This window comes from Marmota marmota, unplaced genomic scaffold, assembly GCF_001458135.2.
Source record: "Marmota marmota marmota unplaced genomic scaffold, marMar, whole genome shotgun sequence".
Taxonomy (NCBI): Eukaryota; Metazoa; Chordata; class Mammalia; order Rodentia; family Sciuridae; genus Marmota; species Marmota marmota.
In genome coordinates this window covers 633,837-655,672 of record NW_026000222.1, presented here as the reverse complement: position 1 = coordinate 655,672, position 21,836 = coordinate 633,837, and the positions used below count along the sequence as shown (strand labels likewise).

The following is a 21,836-nucleotide window of genomic DNA, read 5'->3' as shown; positions in this document are numbered from 1 at the left end:
CAGCATCAATAATGGCGAGGTGCTAAGCAACTCAGTGAAACCCCGTCTCTAAATAAAATACAAAATAGGACTGGGGATGTGGCTCAGTGGTAGAGTGCCCCAGAGAGTTCAATCCCAGTAACCCCCGTCCCCAGGGGGTGGGGACACGAATACTAGCAGCTATTAGAAGGTACCCAAGATCACCCAACCAACATGGGCAAAGTCCGAATCATAACAGCCATCAAACTCCGTACCCTCTGGTATGTCCTCGCAGTGTTGCCTCCTCATTTTGAAGGTAAAGTAAAGTGGCCACAGCATGACAGTGAATCAGAGGCAGAGTCACTGAAAGGAGTGGCAGCAGAAGAGGCCAGAGAGGGCTCCAAGGGTCATACAGATCCCACTCTTCTTAGTAAACAGAAAAAGTTTTTGAACGATTCACTTTTTTTTTTTTTTTACTCTTCAATATTTTTTATTTTCTGAGCATGTAATACAATGAGAATTTAATTTAGTGTATATTATGTTGTAGGCATACAATCATTTTTACACAAATACTTAAGCAGTTTGTCAACATCATTTATTGAACAACCTGTTCTTCTTTTACTGATTAGACATAAACCCTCTTTCATGTGTAACCATCTATAAATACTTGGATCTATTTCTGCTTTTCTGTTCTTGACATTTGAACGATTCACTTTTTAAGCAGAGATAACTATGGGCCTCTGAATATATAACCATTTTAAAGCAGGCAACAGTAAACAAAAAAATTAAAGTGTTTACTTCTATGAAGATAATAATCAAATGTGCCCTCTTAATATTAAAAACCGTACCAAAGGAAAAACTCTAAGTGCCCAAGTTCTCTGTGTAATAACAAGCTGAGTGGAGGGTGAAAAAACCACCTGAGATGGGCCTAGGCGCACCCCTATCACTCCAGATGAGGCAGGAGGGTCAAAAGTTCCAGGCCAGCCTGAGCAACTTAGGGAGACCCTCCCTGCCTCTAACCAAGAAAGGGCTGGGGTGCAGCTCAGTAAAGTGTCCCTGATTCAATCCCCAGTACACCAGAAAGAGGGGAGGGGAGGAGGGAAGGGAAGGGAAAGAAAAGGAAAGCCACCTGAAAATGCACTGTGACACATCCTTGGAGCCCTCAATCATCCAGGCTTTGAGTACAGCCACAATACGAGCAAAGAGAAACACACTCTGGCCTTCAACTACACTGATCCTACAAAAACCACAGCTTTCTAGCTATCGTCCTTAGAATCTGCAGGGCACTCGATCCAAATCACTAGACACTATAAGCTGTACTCTCACCAAGGTCTAGGTCGTGCCAGCCCCAGGGGAACAGGCTCCACCCTACTGCACGAATTTTCTGAACATGAGGCCACCATGGATGGCACCTTGCTCCTCTTGGCTTTTAGCTTTGAACTCTGTGATCTACAACTTATTGCATGAAGAGTCTAGTAAAGAATCAAGAGACACACAGGCAATTATAGCACTTCGAGACCAAAGTCTAAATCCCAGAGTTGCCCCCACATCCAGACAACCTGCCTTTTACTCTCTGGTAGTTTAGGGAAAATGGGATGATTCACATCACCAGGCTTCCACTTAAAGAATTCGGTTGTTAAACTATGAACATCTTACAACTTTTATCAGTACAAAGTGGAAATGTTCCCACAGGGCAGGGGCAAATAAAAGTGGAACTAGGAAAAGCAGTCTACCACAGACAACATGAAGTACAGAATAAGGGCCCTGTTCTAACATCCATGTGGGCAAAGGCCCCGGAGAGCCTGCAGAAATTGTCCTGGCCCCACCTGGAGAGGCATGAAAACAGAGGGGCCCCACCTTCCTCCAGACAGCACCCACAGTAAGCCTATGTATGCCTGGGCTGCAATGCATGTATGCTGATGCCAGTGTGGCTGTTGGAAGATGGAAGCAGAAAACAGAGAATGTGGGTCTGGGGTCGTAGCTCAGCGGTGGAGCACTTGCCTCACACATGTGAGGCATTGAGTTCTCCAAACTCTCAGCACCTCATAAAAATAAATAAATGAAATAAAGGTATTGTGTTCATCTATACCTAAAAAACATTTTTTTAAAAAAAGGAGTGTAGATAGCAATTACTTAAAAATAAAGTTCTTTCTTAGCCAGATGCAGTGGCGCACACCTATAATCCCAGTAGCTCGGGAGGCTGAGACAGGAGGATGGTGAGCTCAAAGCCAGCCTCAACAATGATGAGGCACTAAGCAACTCAGCGAGATCCTGTCTCTAAATAAAATAACAAAACAGGGCTTGGGATGTGGCTTAGTGGTCAAATGCCCCTGAGTTCAATCCCTGGTACCAAAAAAAATAAAGTAATTGTGCTGCGCATGTGCCAACATCTAAACGTGTGTTCATTCTGAAGATGCTAAAGAAGTTCTCAAAACACACTCTATTACACAGACCTTTTTAAGGTCTTGCAAACCCCAAGTCAAAATATATTCTGCCACAGAGTAACAAATGCAAAATCATTTAAAAAAAAAAAAATCCTTCAAAACAAAACAATTATTTCAAAGGACAGACCTGATTGTACCTGAGGATTAGCTCAGTTGGTAGAGGGCTTGCCTTGCATGCACAAGGTTCTGGGTTCAATCCCCAGCACCAAAAAAAAACAAGTGCACACACTCTGCACAATTAAAAATTAAATGGTGGGGCTGGGTTTGGGGTTCAGTGGTAGTGCACTTGCCTAGCACATGTGAGGCACTGGATTTGATCCCCAGCATCACATTAAAAAAAAAAAAAAACTAATAAAATAAAGGTATCGTGTCCATCTACAGCTAAAAATTAAATGGGGGCTGAGGTTGCATATGGCAACCTACTTCAGACCCCAAAGTGCCAGCCAATCACAGCCACTCTTTGAAAAGGCCACTCTTTGAAAAGGCTCCTGTCTCTTTGCTGTCCTGTCTTTGCAAAGAGCTCTCCTGAAGTCACCCAAGATCTCAGCCTGACAGTGCATTAGCTGCCAGACTTCAAACCAATATCTAATCTAAACAACTCCAAGCTCAGTCTAGAAGTTAACAATCCTTGCAGTAGAAGCAAAGTCAAGATCAGGTGAGATTAAGATCCCACCAAAATGTTTTTTCTAAAAAAGTAATAAACATGAATTCAACAATATGAGAGGGGTTTGAAAGGCCTGAAATTCTCCTCAGGGAGATTTCATAATGTTGAGATTCAGTACAAACTCTGCAGGAGCTGTCAAGGACAGAAAGAAATGTATACACGACAGAAGCATGCAGGTGTAGGGGTACAGCAAGCTGAGGACAACTCTCTTCAGATAATGGTGAGACATAATCCACAGACAGGAGTACCGTAAAAAATGCCAGTTTGTGTCTTCTCGCCAAGGACTCAATTCCAACATTCTACACAGTTTTCTAAAGTTAATGAATGTAAATAGAAACTGCTTTTGGATGTGATGGAGGAGTAGAGAACTCTGGAACATTCTTCTTACATTTCATCTCAGAAAGTCATCTTATGGTTTAGATATTAGGTGTCCCCCAAAAGCTCCCGTGTAAGTCAACACAAGGTTTAGAGGAAAAAAGACTGGGTTTCAGAACCTTAACACAATCACAGTGAATTAATTTACCTGATGGGATTAACTGAGTGGTAGCTACAGGCTTGTAGGGTTAGCTGGAGGAGGTGAGTCCCTGGGGGCATGGATTTGGGGTGTATATTTTGTATCTGACATGCGGAGAGTGTGTGTGTGTGTGTGTGTGTGTCTCTCTCTCTCTCTCTCTCTCCTTCCAGATCATCATGTAAGCTGCTTCCCTTCACATGATGTTCTGCCTCATCTTGAGCTGCGAGGAATGGAGCTGGCTGTCTATGGACTGAGAACCCTGAACCCCCAAATAAACTCTACAATTGTTCTGGTCAGGTCTGCTGTAGACAGGCTTCCTTCTGGAGAATGTCTGCCCAAATCTGGTCCTGAGTAACCATAGTTGTAGAAACCTCTCTCTACTCACAGCTCCTCCGGACACAGTTCTGTCCACCTTGATCTCCACCTATATCTCCATATCTCTAGGTTTTAAGCCAAAACAAATTATTTTTCACCCGCTGGACTATACGATGCAGTACTCTCCAAGAGCCAAGACTCTCCAAAAGAACTTCAGGAGGGTTTTGACCAACAAAAGGTCAGCTCTTTTGATCTACCACTCTCCTCCCCACTGTCCACCAGGAATGCAGAGTCTCCCCAGCAGCAGAGAGGTCTGTGCCCCACTCCCTTCTGCAGCCCTGGTCAGCCTGCAAATGCTCCAAACCTCAAGGCTTGGCCTGAGTGCTCCTGATTGCATGTGTCACCACAGCTGAACACTCCAATGCAGCATCACTGGTGCCTTCTTTGTGACAAAGATAAATATTAATATCCCCTCTAGCCAGAAAAGTTTTCATATGTGAAATACTGCAAATTAAACTTATCTATCATCAACACAAATAAGCACCAAGGCACCAGGTGCTCTCTAGTCAGTGAAGACACAGCAGCAGAGTGCTCCAATCCCACTGCACACATCCTCCTCTAGCACAACACACTTCAACACCAGCCACACATGTGGAGACTCTAAACAACAGGCTCCCCCAAACCAAGCTCCCCACTGGGTCCTGCAAGCAGGAGAGCAAGGTGCCAGGGACATCACTCTGAGGATGGGGAACACCCCGCTCTGCATCGAAACATATGGAAATGGGATGAATTAAGTGAATAAAAGGCAAAGGTCTGTGACCAAGGCACATGAAGAGGCAGGTGTGCGCATGAGAGGGGTGGAGCGAGAGCCCAACGGCCACTAAAAGCACACTGCCAGAGAACAGACTGAACAGAGCCATGCAGACCGACCACAAGACCCCAGGGAGCAGAAAATCCACAAGTCCCCAGGGATGGAGAAATGGGAAGACAGGATCCCCGTCCACTCAGGGCGGTCAGGCTGAGGTCCAAGGTGCAGCTGCGAGACACTCAAACTCAAGGCAGCTGGGACAAGCGGCATGAAGAGTCCAAGTGTTTTGCCAAGGAAGGCAGCTATGTGATTTTTGTGCTCCTACATAAAGTAGCAACAAGATGCCAAACAGGATATTTTGCTATGCAATTTTTTAATGATAAGCAGAATAAACAACACTCTGTATTGAGACCCTACGTTTTGAAAGGTAGCAAGCAAAAGTTTTGATCTTTGTGATAAGCTTCCGTACCCTGAGTATGCTCTGGTTATAATTTCTCCCTGAATGAGAACTGTGAACAAACTCACCCAAGTTTCTTGTATAGGAAAGACTTGCTGACAAGAGAAGCTAAACATGGAGACATTCTTTCTTTGGGTTTCAGAAGGTGCCAACAGCCTTCTTGAGGAGTGGGTGTGGGAAGGGTGAGCTGTCAACATCAGCAACCCTACTGCCTACTGAGGCCTGGCCCTCGGCCATGCCTGGACTACTCCTGAAACCCAACCAGAGCAACAGGACAAGACGGACAAATTGCTACCACGCTCCCCTTCTCCATGGTCCCTGCACAACCAAGAAGGATGCAGCCATCCTGTACCACCTCTGGGTTGACCAGAATGCAAAACTACTTCTGGAACCTCCAAACAGAAATCCACTGTTATAAACAAGAAACCAGTAAGCCTACATTGTGGGGCTTAAGCTCAGGAACTACTGTATAAAGAAACAGGCAGAACATACAGAAGACAGCACCCCATCAGCAGCCAATGTACTGATGATTCACTCAGGTTCACATTCAGCCCCTGGAAAGCTCAAAGTCCTGGTCCTGTGGGCCTCCAAGTGCTGGGTAGGTCCAGGCATTCGTGGTGTGTGGTCACATGTGTACTGCACTCCCTGGGGTGGGCTGGCAACAATCAACAGCAATTCCTTCAAGAGAACTAAGGCCTGATATGTCTGGTCTGACTGTGGTGCAGCATTAGCCAACACAGCAAGGAGAGTGCTTTACCCACTTAAACATGAAGCACCAACATGTTCAAGTCATCCCACTGATGGAGAAAATCAAGCTTATCTGGATTCCAGGGAAACTGAAGAGATCATCCCCAAATACACCAGGAATCAGTGCCTGAGCCTGCAGTATCCAGCCCCCGCTCAGCCACCATGACAGACAGTGACAACCCTGCCTTCCACCTGAAGCCTTGCTGTGACAGCCCAACATCTCCTTCACTAAAATAGAGTGCTTTTTTTTTTTAAACAAAGCTTTCATTGGGGAGTGGGGGGAGACTGCCCTTGAGCAAAGGAGCAGCAGCCAACAAGGGAGTCTGAGCTTGTGTTGTTTTGCTTTTCAAAGGGGATCACACTGAGAATCAGTCTCAGAGAAAATGCTCTTTAAAAATGTCCCACTAACCTTAAAAAGGCCTCTTTCTGATTGTACTTCATACAGGGGTTAAGAAATCCTTATCAGTCCCCAGTCAGGTGCATTATCAAACAATGGACCCTGAGACAAATGTAAGGGAAGATGGGTAGAAGACCCACACTGCCTGTGTGGCCATGCATCCACTGCCTGGAGGGCATTTGTGGCACAGTGCCTTCAACAAGGGATACCCTTTGCCCTGTCCCAGACTGAGGCCCCAGTAAGCGTGTGTGTTGTCCTCACAGGTCTAATACAAACTCTGAGAACACCCAAGGCGTAAGCTACACTCTCAGGAGAAGGAACAAGAAACAAGGCTCATCACGCAGTCTGCATGGGGAAGAGGGGCTTTGGGATAGGGTCAATTCTGGCCGCCAGGCCATCAAAAGCTGTGAAGGGAGCCCCTCAGGGGCACCCACACCTCCAACACCCTCAGCTCCCCTTTCCCTGTCCACTCTGGGTCCAGTAGTAGCAGCAGCTGCAGTTCCCACTCATGTTCTCTGTGCCACTGTGGCTCCTCTTCACCCAATGCCCTGACCTCAGCGGCGCTCTCTGGGTAAGGACCCATCGTAACTGCCCCCAATGGAGCGCCTGCCACCTTCCCCAACTGACAAAGACATATGGGTGAGTTATCCTCCTCCTTCCAACTGATCCTGGTCAGCTCATTACCACAGGAAAGGCAGAGCCAGTTTCCCAACCACAAAGCTCCATGTTCAAAGTCAGCCCACAGCACCAATCCAGCTCTGCAATCCACTGCTACCACAGCTCAACAATCACAGCACCCTGTATCTATCCTCATTCCAAAGTTCACAGCCAGGGCTGGGGATGTGGCTCAAGCGGTAGCGCGCTCGCTTGGCATGCGTGTGGCCCGGGTTCAATCCTCAGCACCACATACAAACAAAGATGTGTATGCCGAAAACTAAAAAAATAAATAAATATTAAAAAAAAAATTCTCTCTCTTAAAAAAAAAAAAAAAAAAGTTCACAGCCAAACAGACCTCAACCCCAAGAACACTCGCAGATACGCAGGCCTTGCATTTCCTTCCCTCTGGAGGGCCATACAGCTAATTGCCGATAGTTAATTTGTCCAGTAATTCCATCTTCCTGTCTACCCTGAGAGCCTTGCCATTCATCTCTCCTAAGCTTTACCTCCTACAGCTCGGGCTACCATTCTAGTTGTGAGTTTTTAAACACAGACTACCCTAATACATACCAACCAGCACATGCTACGCATCCCTCTGGATGCAGCCTGCAGTTCCCTTCTACACCCTCAGTACCCACTGAATGGCACTAGGCCACCAGCCCTCTGGGCAGCCTCAGTCGCCTCTGTGGCATCCACTTACCCTGCCCTCCAGTCCACACCAACCAACACTCAATTCCTTTGCAGACTCAGGCCCTTCTGCCATTCAGTTAGGAGCCCTCTCCTTCAGACACCCTTGGCTGCAAAGACTACGCCTCCCTGGGCCCACCACCTCATACTCACCTCTGTGAGGTTTTCCCTCCCAGACACCACATTCTGTCAGTCCTGCAAGTCCATCAACGGCAGGGCATGGTGGCACATGCCACCCGCCTATAATTCCAGCAAATCGGGAGGCTAACACGGGGATCACAAGTTCAAGGCCAGCCACCAAAAAAATAAATATAAATAAAAAGGGTCTGCCCCAGCAGAAGTGCATCTCCCCAGCATTTGCAGAACTCACCCATTACAGCACCACATCACCAAACATGTACCACCACCCATGGATTATCGTCTTTACACAGAATGACTTTCTTTCATAAGAGAAAATGAATGTGGCTGTGCAACAAACAGCACTGTGGTCAGTGGAGAACAAACACAACCTGAAAATACATGAAATGGAAATGCGTCCTGTGCCCTGCTCTAGGGCCTCCACTTCACCCTGCCTGGGAGGATTCCTTGCCCTGCACCAGGCCCTACCTACCTCTGCAGGGTTGGCAGGGCTCACAGTGTACTCCAGGAAAGCAGAAGAAACAAATGGCTAATGTTCTATTCTGTTCTTTAACCACCGAGCCCCAGCCCCAGCCCTTTTGTATACTTTATTAGAGACAAGTCTCAACTGAATTGCTTAGGGCCTCACTAAGTTGCTGAGGCTGGATTTGAATTTACAATCCTCCTGCCTCGGCCTCCCAAGCCACTGGGATTACAGGTATGCCAACACCACACCTGGCTTGCCCTTCACCTTTATGCCAACCCATTCTACTCCCATCACCATTCATCATGTAGCCCAGGCATGTTCTCAGGAGGACTTCAGCACAGGGAAGGAGTTCTTAGAACCCCCCACATGTATCCTTACCACACTTCCCAAGCTATTCTGACAGGCTCCTGTGAAACCTACTCCCTGTGGACAGACAGTTCCTCTGCAGGTGGTGGTGAAGAGCGTAAGGCTCCTCAGAGGGGAAGTGCCCTGTCCTGTTGGCCCTTGCAGACAACTGGTAAAGGAACTCACTAAGCTGAATGGGTGCCTTTTCTCTAAGGGAGCAAAACCACGTATTTGTACAGAAATATAAAAAGATAAAGTCTCAGCTATAAAGCTGGCATATACACAGTCCTACGGGAAGGTCAAGCACTTCCCGAAAAATCTGATCCAAAGGAAAAGTCTCTCGATCCTTAAGTACTCAAGGGCAGCTCTCCAATCCCATCACTTCTGCACAGTGTTGACCTACACAAACCTACTGCAGCATCTGCATATGAATCCCCATCATCTATGTTCTAACTTAATACCATGTCACTGAGACTTACCACTGAGTCACATCCCCAGCCCTTTTTATTTTTATATTTTATTTTAGAGCCAGGGACTCACTGAGTTGCTAAGGGCCTCGCTAAGTTGCTAAAGTTAGTTTTGAACTTGTGATCCTCCCACCTCAACCTCCTGAGCTGCTGAGATTACAGATGCACGCCACCATGCCCGACCATGTTATTGAAACTCGTAAGCCCAAAGTTTAAATTAAAAACACAAGCCAGGCTAGGAGTGCAGCTGAGTGCAGCTCAGTCTAGCATGCACAAGATCTGGAGTTGGATCCCAGTACTAACAAAAAATACCCTCCAAATAATCTTTAAGGAGACCTAATTTAATTGCATAAATTTACTAAAGTTTACATTTAAAAAAAAAAATGCTTGCAGAAATTTATAATACCCTACAGTCATTCCCAAAGGCCAAGGCTGGATAGGTTGCGTTGGTCTAGCAGTGCTAGGAAAGAGAACAGCACCCCCCAGGAGGATTGGGGTACACAAGCCACCAGGCAGATACAGACTGGAATCAGGCAAGCCCCACCCACCTGTGCACAAGTGATGCTGCACACAGACACGGAGTGCTGCCTGCTCTTGTTGCATGGCCCACATCACCACCCTACCGAGTTCCTATTAGCAGCTACTGCCCATCATGAGCTAGCTTGCTTTCTTCTTCATTACCCTAATCAGCAAATAAAAAAGGAAGTCCAAGGAGAGAGAGAGTGATGGGAAAGGCCAATACAAAGATCTTTTAAAATCAATTTCCTTTTAAATTGCATGCACATATTCATATCACTCACTCACAAAGAATGTGTATTTCACCCACAATTATTACACACATGTAACACATGCATGTACACATGCAGTGTACTTATTCTATACACATTCTATGTGTACATATTTGACTGGCATGACCCTCTTCTGAGTTAGGTGAGTCATGGACTGAAGTAGAGAGCAGGCAACACAACTGGAATCAGAGGGCAGAGCCAGGTGAAGAACTCAGACCAGTGCTCCCAGCTGTCACTCCTCCCTACACTGCTCCCGCCAGAGGGACCCTGCCCAAGCAACAACTAAGTGCTTGTTGTTTCCCCACAAAATGAAACTAAACATGTGTGTGTGTTTTAATGGAGATTGAAGGAGGGCGGGGACAGGACACTACCACTGAGCCACATCACTGATCCTTTGCTGAGGCTGGCCTCAAACTGCCTTAGCCTCAGGATGAGCTGGGACTGGTATCACCCAGCCCCAGGTGAGCACCTCATGAGGAGGGGCAGGCACACCAAGGTGAAACAGGTGAAAACCAGCTATTCCAAAAATCAATCATTTAAAATCCAAAAACTTGAGAACTTTACCCACACATTACATTGTTACTACTACTTTTCAAAATTAACTTCTAAATACTGTGAAGCAAGAAACAGGTCTCAGCATTCATCAAACTTTTTTTTTTTGGGGGGGGGGAGGTTTACTGGGGATTGAACCCAGGGGTGCTGTACCACTGAGCCACATCCCCAGCCCTTTTTATTTATTTTGAGACAGGGTCTAACTAGGTTGCTAAAGGCCTCGCTGAGGAACCTGTGATTCTCCTGCTTCAGCCTCCCAAGCCACTGGGATTACAGATGTCCACCATCACACCCAGCTCAAACTTTTTCTATGAACTATTTTGTTTTCTTGCATTAAAGCACTTGTTATATGTAATTTACTACTAATTTCTGATTAACAGTAGAATACCGTCATCTTACTTCACTGACAGAATCACAAACTACCCTAAATGAGGTTTCTTCTTACGGAAATAAACCAGGGTTCGAAGAAAGGAGACTGGGCTGAAATAAAGGAGTTCAAGCTACTGTAGGCATCTCAAAAGAACTCTGCCATCCCAGCAGCTGGGGAGGCTGAAACACGAGGATTATGATTTCAAAGTCAGCCTCAGCAACTAAGCAAGGCCCTAAGCAACTCAGCAAGACCCTGTCTCTAAATAAAATATAAAGAGGATGTGGCTCAATGATTAAGCACCCCTGGATTAAAAAAGAAAGAGAGAGAGCTCTGCCTGACGGGCGTGATGGTGCCTGCAATCCCAGTAACTTAGGAGGCTGGGGCAGGAGGATCTCAAGTTCAAGCCCAGCCTCAGCAACTTAGGGAGACCCTAAGCAACTCAGCAAGACTCTGTCTCTAATAAAATATTTAAAAAGGCTGGGGATGTGGCTTGATGATTAAGCACCCCTGGGTTTAACCCCTGGTACTGAGGGTAGTGGGGGAAGAAAAAACAAAAAAAAAAGAGCATTTGGGAGGAGGCAGAGATTGCAAAGGTACACAGGAAAGGCATGTGTTTTTATAGAAATTCAGTCTGGATATAAACTGATCAGGTTAACTCGTAATGTCCTGGGGATCTCTTCACAGGGGGAAAACTGTGATCTTTGAACTACCCCAAAATAACATCAAACTCCACCCCTAAAGACGTCGGAGACAATTCCAAAGCATGTCTCAATTCCAGAGTACACAAACTGGCCTAAGACTCACCCTACACAGCATTAACCAGAAGGGCTGAAATAATAGCATTAAATAGTAGAAATAGGTCAAAAATATGTCAGAAAGCAGCCTGTGGTTCACAAAAGTGGCAGCTTACTTACACAAACCCTCACTATTACTAACAACCTGAATGTTCCTTCAAGATCCAAAAGCCTGATTAAGGAAGCATAAAGTCCATGAGCCACAAAAGGACAGAAGGGGCGGAGATGAACCTCTTGCAGCATGGGTGTACCCAGCACATGAACCCATGTCAGCCTTCCACCTAAACCCTTATGAATGTGTCTCAGCAACAATCTGGGAAAGTCCAACACTGTCCTTTTCCACCACAAGCGTTTTTCAGGGTCCCTCGGGTGGCGGTAAGAGAACTCAGGCTAGAGAAAGCCTCCTCAAAGTACCCACCTCTTACCTATGAGCCCTGCTTCTAGAAAGGTACACCAAACCTGCAGTGAACACTGTTCCCTAAGGCAACCCAGGCCCAGGGCTGAGGAGGCCAGCCTTGGGACTTAGGGATGAACTGAGAGGGGTTGGGGGGCAAAAATCTATGGGACAGCAGCCCAGAGCAGAGGTCTCATGGCATAGGTCCAGGTGCACTTCAGTCCCTGGCTTTAAAAAAAAACATTCAATCCTTCCCACCCACTCCCCGCCAAACTTTGTTTGTTTGTTTATTTTTATGTGGTGCTGAGAATCAAACCCAGTGCCTCACACGTCACCAAGTGCTCTGCCACTGAGCCACACCCCAGCCAAACCATCCAATTCTTAAAGATACCCTGGAAAATTTGTGCATTCCTTCCTCAGATCCCAATTAAATGTGTAACAACTCAAAATATGGTGGAAGGATGGGAACAACAAGAAGAAAAAAGAAAGGCAGCAAGGCAGGAAGGCAGGAAGAGAAAGAGGACCTGGCACGGGGAAGTGTGGGACATGCTGACTGGGAGAGCAGATAGCCAAACAGCAGGCACTGCTTCCATTCACACAGAGCACACCTCCTCCCATAGAGCCACAGCCCAGAACCACAAAGCCACACTCTATGCAGTGGGCAGACTCACATGACTGCCAACCTCTACTGTGCAGACTTCAGGACTACTCAGAACACAACACGTTTATAACTGGAGATGCAAATTTTTCCATTTTGTGAAGGGCAAACAAGATCCTAAGGATCAGAGATGAAATGCAGAAACAGGACTGGTGCAGCTGGGACCACCTGCAACTGCTGCATGGTGGGCAAGTGGCTAGGGTCCTCGGTGATGCTTAAGTGACCAATATTTAAATGTACAAAGTGTCATCTTTAAGATATTTATTTTTTAGTTATGGATGCAATATCTTTATTTCATTTTTATGTGGTGCTGAGGATCAAACCCAGTGCCTCACGCATGCTAGGCGAGCGCTCTACCTCTGAGCCACAACCCCAGCCCCAAAGTGTCATCTTAAATCCCAAGCCCAGGGACTGCATTTGTAGCTGAGTGGTAGTAGACTGCTTGCCCAGCATGTGTGAGGCCCTGGGTTCGATCCTCAACACATTAAATACATTTATTTATTAAATAAATAAATATATAGATAAATAAAGGTATCATGCCCACCTACAACTAAAATATTTTTTAAAAACCCCAAGCCAATATATATAAATATTTACTCTTGATAGGTGCTCATGATCCTACAGGCACAGATCCTTTCCTGTGACTTTTATTTCCAAACTCTCATTCCCAAATTCCTAGCTTCTCTAATTCAGCATGCTTGACGCTCTAGCTTTCTTCCCAAAGTCCACATTTTATTCAATTTATATCACCCGAGACTAAGTATGCCTTATGTCAGCCATTAAAATGAGTCAGAACAATGCCAGACTGCTCTGGTTTTGGCACAGATCCTGATCTCTACAGAAAAGTCCACCAGCTCACTGCCCGCCCCTGCTGTGGCCAGATGAGGGGTGAGCAAGGGCCTGTCTGCAAGCACGAAGTTCTGCTGGAATGCTGCTCCCCTTATTCCCTCATCTCCTGTCTTAGTCATGTTTCTGCCTCAACAGCTGAGTGAACGGCTCAAGTCCAAGTACTTAACATTTGCCCACCAGGGGAAAGGTATGCCCAGTTCGACCCCTGTTAGAATCCAAAGCTTCACTCAACCAAAAATAAAGCACATCTCTGCACTGGTAAGTGGGTAAGATGACAAGTGTGTTAAAGCAAATCTACAAACAGTAGTAGAATCCTAGTTAGGAACAGAACAGAGACTAACCATAAATTGGCACAAGGAAGCCACGTGGGTAAACAAAAACATCCTAAAAGTGCACTGTGATGTCACTTTCACAATAAACATATATACTTAAAATGGATCAATTAACGGTTTGAAAAATATACTTCCAGGCATCTTTTTGAAAAAAAGGTTAAAGTCAATTACCTATGTACCTATGTTATTGCTCTTTTTTTGATCTAAGCTAGTGACTAAAAACGGTTCCACTGGGCTAGGGATGTGGCTCACTGGTATAACACTTGCAAAACTTCCTCAGCAAATGAATTTTGTTTTAGTCATTGAGATCCGTGTTTTAAAGCTAAATAGAAACATGACCATTAGTGATGATCAAACTAAGTAATGCATTTTTAAATCAAACCACCTCCAACTTAAAGGAATCCCTTAGAGAATGCCCACTTTCCGATTAAAGTTTCCTTAAAAATTCTACAAGAAATTTAGAGCTAACTGGCAGAATAAAGAATTATCTTCCACTGGATGCAGTGGCACACAGCAAGAGGACAGCAAATCTGAGACCAGTCTGGGCAACTTAGCCAGAACCTGGAATAAATAAAAAATAAAAAGGGTTGGGGGTATAGCTCAGTGTTAGAGCACCCCTGGGTTCATCCCCAGTACTCAAAAAGAAAAACTCCCTTCACAGAAAATACCATTATAAGCCAAACTGCCTTTAACAGGAATAGGTCTTGCCTGCCAAGGTAGCACCAAGACAGAGTGTCACATGTCTGTCACCATCAGCAGCCTTGGGAACTTAGAAAAGCATGGCTGCCAGGAAGGACGCCCTAGAGACACTTCCGGAAGACGACCGCAGCACCTTCCAAGAACGGGAATGAGTGAAACGCACAGAATGCCCACTTGCTACTATGAACAGAATGTGCTACAGACTCGGAAAGCAAGCAAGGCTTGCTCCCTGGCCACAGGATAGTCACCTTCCAAGAACAGCAGGAGTGCAACCAACCATGAGCCTGGAGACAGCACAGCCAGTAGGCCAGAGGAAGGACTCTGGAGGCAGTCTGGGTTGGCAATGCCACTTACAACCTATGTGACCCTGAACAAGTGGCCCAGCCCCTCTGTGCCTCAGTTCACTAGTTAGTCTCCACAGTACAGTAAGAGTCATACCTACACCCAGGGGCTACCAAGACTGCAAAGACTGATCTCTGTAAAGAAGAGTTTTATCAGGCAGTTTTATGACTGTCCTCAACAAAGGAAGGACTTGCTAGACTCACAGTGAGGAGGCCACTGCAAAAGGCCTAGAGGTGGAACCACTTCTGCAGCACAGGGTAGGAGCATCCTAAAGAGTAATCTCTTAAGGACAGGAGACGATGGCATAAGAAACAAAGGTCAGAGGTCTCAACTTCTGGAGGCTGCCTGCTGTGAAGCTGAAAGCACAAAAGAGCAGCTTCAAGGCCCAGGTCTCATCCCATGTAAGGCTGTGGTCTAGGTAGGTGCATAAACCTTCTGCTGCAGGTAGGAAAACCCAGGGAAAGGCAAATTCCTGAAACAATCAGATTTACCCAGATAACGGGCTCTCTAAAAAGCACTCCTCTCACATTTTATCTGCCAGCTTTCTCCTTCACAAATTATAAATCTGAACTCTCTTAACAAGACTCTGCAGGAAGTAGCCTTGGCAGGCCCTCAGCTGTGACCCTTCTCACCACTCAGGAGCCTGGAAATAGCTCAAAGCCTTTCAAAGTGCACAGGCCACCTAAGTCAGAAAGTCACCAAGTGCCAGGCACAGTGGTGCACTCCTGTAATCCCAGCAGCTCAGGAAGCTGAGGCAGAAGGATTGCAAGTTCAAAGAAAGCCTCAGCAACTTACCCTGTCTGAAAATACAATACAAAAAAGGGTTGGAGACGTGGCTCAGTGGTTAAGCACCCGAAAAGCAGCCACATAAAAACCTGTAAGAACTTTCCCACAGCAGCACTATTCCCAAGAGCCAAAAGGTAGAGACAACGCAGATACCAGTCCAAACATGAACGAGTGAACAAACGCCACTCAATGCAATATTACTCAGCCATGAAAAGGAGTAAATTCTGACACATGCTCCAACACGGCTGGACATGTAAGACTCCGGTTCTCTCTTCTACCAAAGTTAACCCTGCAATCCGATTTTCCTAATATGTAACAAAATGTGTCTGCTGTGATCTAACAAATCAGTTATACTATAGTTAGGCCAAGCTATTTTTAAGTTACAAAACCATGAGCTTGAAAATGTAGCCACTCTGAGCCTCCAACATGTCTTTGTCCTCAGTCTTCCAATCATGAGGCCTATGGTATCATAGGTAATCCAATCATAATTACAGCCATTCCCCTTGCCCTCCACACTTTTAAAGGCCAATCTTGTAGACTGTAACCCTGAACTCCTCCCATCAGAGCAAGGGGCAGTACTGCCTCAGGGATAAAAACTTGGGCAAGACTTCCCCCACAGCGTGCTTGCTTGCTTGCCAGATTGTTTTAGTAGCACACTTTTCTGCACAAGTAAAATCTGCCTTGCCAAGAAACTTTAGAGTGTGTGTCTGCTTTCTTGCAGCACCCCAATATTTCCAACAACACAAAAGACCACAGATCAGCCAGACATGGCAGCACACACCTTTAATCCCAGCAGCCTGGGAGGCTAAGGCAAGAGGATCACCAAGTCCAAAACCAGCCTCAGCAACTTAGCACGATGCCATCCCAAAATAAAAATAAAAAGGGCTGGGGATGTGAGTTGGTCCACAGATCCATTTACATGAAATATCCTTAACAGGAAAACACACACACACACACACACACTCACACACACAGATCCATTTACATGAAATATCCTTAACAGGAAAATCCACAGACACAGGAGTTTACTTGTGGTTGTAGCAGTTTTAGGAGAAGCAGGGGAAGGTAAGTAGTGATTATGAATTTGGGGGACAATAAAAATGGTCTGAGAGCCAAGTGACAAGGCCACACCTATGAACCCAGTGACTCTGGAAGTTGAGGCAGGAGGACACCAAGTTCAAGGCCAGCCTCAGGGACTTAGTGAGAACCTTGTCTCAATATAAAAATAAAAAGGCAGGGGAGACGTAGCTCAGGGGTACAGCACACTTGGGTTCATCCCAGTACTCAAAAAAGGATCAAAAACTAGATAGCAGGAATGATCATATAAAGTTGAAAACGTACCAAAGGCCACAGAATATCCACTTTAAAATGGTTGGACTTGAGTGCTGAGTTTTTTGTTTGAATATCACCTCAATTTTTAAAAACACTCAAACCCCAGGGCTGGGGATATATAGCTCAGTTGATAGAGTGCTTGCCTCATATGCACAAGGCCCTGGGTTGAATCCCCAGCACCACAAAAAAAATATAAAATAAAATAAACCCTCACTCCACAGGGAAAACAAGAGTCAGCAAGTCACATACTGTGTGTGGCTCACTTATGAGAAATCATGAAACAGCAACAGGAACGTCACTGGTAGCTGCTAGGAGCAGGAGATTGGGGATCAGGAAAGGACTCCTTGGGGTGATGGGAAAGCGTCCCCTGATTGCTGTTCTCTACCTGGGCAACACAACCGTCAAAGTACACCCTACTGTCCGTTTCAGGATGGGTCTATGTGTTATCTGAAGCAAAAGAGTCACTAAAGACAATTGCAGGCATGTTAGCAAACTGCTGAAGAGACAGTGGGAGCTGGGTGGACCACACGGGATAACACTAGTAACTAAAACAGATGTCAGGACAGAGGCTCTGCCTAACACAGAGCCGCTCCCCAGGATGCAAAGCTCAACCTGGCAGAGGCCAAGCTCAAGAGTCACCTGTTGCCATGTCCTCAAAGGCCAATCCCACTGTTATGGAATGCAAACAAAAGTTAGCAATGCTAAGTAAAACAAAACACGGTTTTCTGAAATGTTTTAAATTTGATCCAAATAAAATTCACATCAATTTTCTTCTTCAAAATACACGCCCACCCCACCCAGCAGAACCTGTGCAAGCAAAGGCAAAGGCAGGGTGAGCACCTGGAGGCAGACCAGAGCCACAGCATTCTGCAGCAGCAGGCACCACAAGGAGTGCGTGGTGCAGGTCTTCAGACAAAAGAACCAAGAGAGGATAGAGCCAGATCTACAGAGAAGCAAGGAGCACCACCAATGCACAAGCCAGCTTTGCTGCCATTCACTCTCAGAAGTCACCACATGACTTGGACTACCTAACTTCTTCAAGTCTAGATTTAAAAAAAAAAAAAAAGTCATGGAACCTTTGGAGCTAGAGGTGTAGCTCAGATGGTGCTTTCCCTGACATGGTGGTCTTGGCCTTGGGTTCCATCCCCATCCCTGTCCCCATCCCCATTAACACACACACACACACACACACACACACACACTCTTGAGAGCCTCTGCAGTAACGTAGTAACACAAATTCAAGAGGCATAAAAACTAAACTGTGGAGAGGGAAAGGGAATAGAAAAGACAGTAGGATTAATTGGTCATAAAATTTACTAGCCTCCTGTATGACCATAAGAGTAGAAACCTAAATACAGTAAGTTATACTCTACGTATGTACATTCTGCCAAAATACATTCTACTGTCATATGTAACTAAAAATAAAAATTAAAAAAAAAAAAAAACTACACTGCGAGAAATCTGTTTTAAACCATGAAGTGGTAATGAAGTTCCACAGGCTGGGCATTGAGTCACATTAGGGGAAAGGGCTCACAGAGACATCATGATGTGTCCCACATATTCCTCAAAGACTACCTACAGGAGAACGTTAGTAAGAGTTTCATAGGAATTATATTAAAGGCTTTCCTTCTTTTTTCCTTTGAGAATGATAAAAAAATATTATTTTTAATTTTTTTCAATGACAAATATATATTCATTCACATAATAAAACTTATGATCTATTTACAATCCTACCAATTCAAAAACCTTCTCTTCGAAGTCAGGCACAGTAGCACTCAATTGAAGTCCCAGCTACTCAGGAAGGCCAGAGAAATGCTCAAGGCTAGGAGCTCAAGACCAGCCTGAGCAACATAGTGAGCCCTGTATCAAAAAAAATAAATGAAAGAAGGGACAGATGGAGGGGAAAACCAAAGAAATTTCTCTTTCATTTTTGGTAGACTCTCTTCTTTAACCAAGACTTTTTTTTTTATTATTTATATTATTTATACATGGATACAATATATTTATTTTGTTTATTTATTTTTATGTGATTCTGAGGATGGAACCCAGTGCCTCGCATGTGCGAGGCAAGAGTTCTGCCACTGAGCCACAGCCCCACCCTAACCAAAAGACTTTTTAAAGAATAGTTAAAAATCTATCTAGTTAAGTTTATCCACTAGATACTACTTATCTTCATCTAATTAGAAACACATTCACATCCCGTGTGGACCCCTGTAATGCCTACAAGCAACCAACTTAAAAGACAAGGTAGGCTAGGCGCAGTGGCACACACCTGTAATCCCAGGGACTTCTGAGGAGACTGAGACAAGTGGCAAGTTCGAGACCAGCCTCAGCACTTAGCAAAATCCTCAGCAACTTAGTGAGACCCTATCTCAAAATAAAAAATATAAAGGACTGGGGATGTAGCTCAGTGGTAAAGTGCCCCTGGGTTAGATTCAAGTATTCCCAAAAAAATCAAGATGGCTGAGAGGCATGGGGGGAGTGTTGGAGAGTACTATTGGCGAAATTATGTTGTGTGCATGTATGAATATGTAATAAAAAATTTCCATCATTATGCACAACTATAATGCACCAATAAGAAACGTGGAAAGGGAAGGGGAAAAAGAAAGCCAAGGTGGCTGCCAGGTGCGCTGACGCACACCTGTAATACCAGGGATTTAGAAGGCTGAAGCAGGAGATAGCAAATTCAAAGCCTCAGCAACTTGGTGAGACCTTATGTCAAAAAAAATAAAAATAGGGCTGGGGATGTGGCTCAAGTGGTAGCGCGCTCGCCTGGCATGCGTGCGGCCCGGGTTCGATCCTCAGCACCACATACAAAGATGTTGTGTCCGCCGAAAACTAAAAAATAAATTAAAAAAATGTTTAAAAAAAATAAATAAATAAAAATAAAAATAAAAATGGCTAGAAATGGGGCTGGGGTTGTGGCTCAGCAGTAGAGTGCTTGCCTAGCACATGTGAGGCCCTAGATTCTATCCTCAGCACCACATAAAAATAAATAAATAAAATAAAGGTATTGTGTCCAACTACAACTAAAAAAATAATAATACTAAAAAGGGGGGCGCCTGGGTTCAATCCCCAATACCACATGCATACACAAAAAAAAAGTCTAAGTGGCCATAAAGACAAACATTGAGACCAACAAAAAGGAAAAACTCAGAAGTAAGCCTCCGCATACATGTCAGATGGTTTTCAGGAAAGGTGCCAAGACCATTCTGGGGGGGAAGACAATCTTCACTAAACAGTATTGAGACAACTGGGTGCCCACAAGGAAAAAAATGAAGTTGGACTCCTAACTTTAAAACCATTAAGTTTAACTTATGATGTATAAAGACCTAAGTTAAGACAGAAGACTACAAGACTGAGAAAAAAATCGTTGTGGAGAAAGCTTTAAGACAATGAATTTCACAACGTTCTGTTGGATTATGGCACCAAAAACACAAGGACACCAGGAAAAAAAAAAAAAAAACAGCTAAAATCTTCACACATCAAAGGACACTATCAACAAAGTAAGAATGTGCTAGGCAAGTGGCACTCACCTGTGATCCCAGCTACTGGAGAGGCTGAGGCTGGAGGACCACAAGTGGTAGGCCAGTCTTAGCAACTCAACAAGATTCTGTCTCAAAAAAAAAAAAAGAAAGAAAAAGAAAAGACTGGAAATGTAGCTTAGACGTGGTTTTGATCCCCAGTTCCACGGAATAAAATAATAGTTACAGAGAAAAGAAGAAACCATGAAATGTGAGAAAATCTTTGCAAACATGTATCAAATAAGGGACTGATACCCAAAATATATATATTTCCCATAACAAGGGAAGAGCCCAGTTGAAAAGTGGACCAAAACAGACATTTTTTCAAAAAAGATATACAAACAGTCAAGAAACACATGCAAAGACACCCAGCATCTCTAGTCATTAGAGAGCTGTAAATCCAAACAAGACACCATTTTCCCACACGTTCAGATGGCAACTATTCTAAAAAAGGGCAGAAAGTAAATGTGGAGTCTGTGGAGAAACTGGACCCTTTACACTGCTGATGGCATCACATGGTATGGTTGCTCTACAAAACACTATAGCAGTCTCTCAAAATTACAGGATCATAATATCCAGCAACTCCACTGTGACAACCCACATACCTTTGGGTCTCTACCTAAACAACATAAAAGGGGGACCTAAACATATGCGTCCCCCTGTTCACAGCAGCATTATTCAAAGGAGCGAAAAGGTGGAAGCAATGAACTGGAAAACAAAAAATGAACACATGATAAATGCTCATAATGGAATACCATTCATTCTTTAGAGGGAAGGAAACTGACCCATGCAACAACACAAAGGAACCTTTAAGAGGGTGAAGGGAGCCAGTCACAAAGCACACACTAGGCTGTGGGCATAGCTCAAGTGGTAGCAAACGAGAGCCCAGGTTCTATCCCTAGCACTGCTGACGCACACATGTAACAGGGAAAATGTTGTATGATTCCACTTGTGAGAGATACCCAGAGCAGTTAAAATCTGCAAAAAAGCAGGATGGCAATGCAGCAGCTTCTGGGAAACAGAGAGAAAGTCAATGCTCAATGGGTATACTCAGAGCTATTGAAATGGTCTTATATATACTTCATAATAATCATCTCTAAAAACCCCAAATTGGGGGGGCTGGGGTTGTGGCTCAGTGGTAGAGCACTTGGTGTAGCATGTGTGAGGCAATGGGTTCGGTTCTCAGCACTGCATAAAAATAAATGAAAAGGTCCATCAACAACTAAAAATATATGTAAAAATAATTTTAAAAAAAGAAAAGAAAAACCCCAAGTTGGCCAAAGTTCAGTTCTAATGCTGTTTTACTAAACAGGGAAAAATTCATTACCTGTGCCTTCTCAGTTATGCTACCC

General features: G+C 44.8%; 1 long non-coding RNA gene across 1 annotated transcript; it reads left to right on the top strand.

Annotated features, from left to right (window-relative positions):
* Nucleotides 1-8,957: 8,957 nt before the first annotated feature.
* LOC125613128 lies at nucleotides 8,958-20,778 on the top strand. The gene is made up of 3 exons (XR_007343615.1): nucleotides 8,958-9,082; nucleotides 18,542-18,547; nucleotides 20,768-20,778. It is a non-coding gene; the product is annotated as an uncharacterized LOC125613128 (long non-coding RNA).
* The last annotated feature ends 1,058 nt before the right edge of the window (nucleotides 20,779-21,836 follow it).